At 52.2% G+C, this 1958-nt stretch overlaps 1 pseudogene; it reads left to right on the top strand.

Annotated features, from left to right (window-relative positions):
- LOC114909408 (zona pellucida sperm-binding protein 4-like) overlaps positions 1-1662 on the top strand; it is a 2174-nt pseudogene extending 512 nt beyond the window's left edge.
- The last annotated feature ends 296 nt before the right edge of the window (positions 1663-1958 follow it).

Genomic DNA, 1958 nt, shown 5'->3' on the forward strand with positions numbered 1-1958 from the left:
GCCCCTCCAACCCAGTGACTGTGCAGTGTACCAGGGATGGTCAGTTTGTGGTGGTGGTCTCCAAGGATTCTACTGTACCTCAACTGGACCTGACCACCATCTCCACATTAGGAGGGAACGAGGTGCCTTGCGCCCTGGGTCTCCAGGTTCTTTGTCATCTACAACTTCCCAGTAACGACCTGTGGTACCGTTGCGACGGTAAGCTGTGTAGATTATGTGGACTACTGCAAAGCGATAAAGCTGTGAATAACACCACATCTCCCCTGTAGATGGCTGGGGATCTCATTTATGAAACAAGATGACTTCATCTTATGAAGTTGGTGTTGGACCCTTGGGCTCCATCACAAGGGACAGTACCTTTGAGTAAGTATTGTGCTGTTGCACTTGTCATGTAGTAGTGACCTCGACTATGTGCATGCTTCTTCTCCCCCACCCCCCCCCCCCAGGCTCTTGTTCCAGTGCAAGTATCTGGGCTCTGAGCTCGTTTCCCTGATGGCTGACGTGTACACCGTTGCCCCACCGCCTCCCGTAGCTGCTCCTGGACCCCTGAGGGTGGAACTGAGACTGGCAAATGGCCAGTGCAATACAAAAGGATGCGATGAAGGTACAAGGTGGTCTCCTTCTCTCCCTGTGATGGCTCTAGAGAAGTTGTGGTAACTCCTCCTCCTTCCTGTCTCCAGAGGTCTCTGCCTACTCCTCCTACTATGAGGATAGTGACTACCCGGTTACCAAGGTGCTGCGGCAGCCTGTGTACGTTGAGGTGCGCATCCTGGGCAGGACTGACCCCAACATTGTCCTGCTTCTGGAGAACTGTTGGGCGACGTCGACCCCCGATCCGCTCGGCGTGCCTCAATGGAACCTCATAGTTAATGGGTAACTAGCCATCGGTATGGCAGTGCTTGGCCTCATGGTCTACTCTTGCTCCTCACCTACACAAATGTGGCATCTCGTAGGTGCCCCTACCAGGGTGACAAGTACCTGACCGCCTTGGTTCCGGTGGATGGTTCCTCTGGGCTTTCCTTCCCGACTCACTACAAGAGGTTCATCTTCAAGATGTTCACGTTTGTGGATCCTGCCTCTCTGCACCATCTGGAGCAGAAGGTGCGTAACCCTGACAAGTTGTTGCCGATGCTCTCCCGAAATGGCTCTAGTTGACCCACGTCTGGCTTGTTGACAGGTGTTCATCCACTGCAGTACAGCTGTGTGCCACCCCTCCGCTACAGACAACTGTGAACAGAGATGCTTCAGGAAAAGTTGGTGCAACTGAAGTTGGCTCCTCCTAGCTTAACTGCTGCACTTCACAACCTAACTGGCTTTCTCTCTTATAGGGAGAGATGTTGGTGCAGTACAGAAAACGTCAAACCAGACCAGAATCATTGTTTCCAGCTATGAAGTGATCATGACTGCTGAGATTGCTAAACCAGTTATGATGCAGTCCAAAGGTGAAGGTGAGAAGCACCTTGTGGGCTTCTCTATGAGCCGGGCCGTTGTTACATGCTATCCTATTTCCGCAGGACCCCGGAGTATCGCTTATGGAACCCTGGCAGTGGTGGTCTCTGCTGTGCTTGGGGTGTTCGTCTCGGTGCTGGTTGTCGTACGCCGGTTGTGCCGCCGTCGGCGGGAACGGTGTGACTCTTCCCAATAAAAGCTTAATTTCTCCAACTTGTTGTTGTGGGGATGATTTGACTTGGTCAACCGTGATTCGCATTCTGTTAACCAGTTTGGGTACTTGTGTCTGATCCATAAACTTGGCAATCCAGTTGCGTTGCCATCAAGAAACCTCTTGATCTTGGTACTTCTCCCACCTCACTGGGAGGGGGTTTTGGTTGGTTTCTTGATGAACGGGAGTTCCCCAGACTACAGCCAACTACCCATCATGAAATGAGACTGCTGTGTTTCAGTCTTGATGGAAATGTGGCTTAATGACCGCGCTCCCGAGGCAGCCATGCCACGAGCTA

This window comes from Scleropages formosus, chromosome 23 (genome assembly GCF_900964775.1).
Source record: "Scleropages formosus chromosome 23, fSclFor1.1, whole genome shotgun sequence".
NCBI classification, from domain to species: Eukaryota; Metazoa; Chordata; class Actinopteri; order Osteoglossiformes; family Osteoglossidae; genus Scleropages; species Scleropages formosus.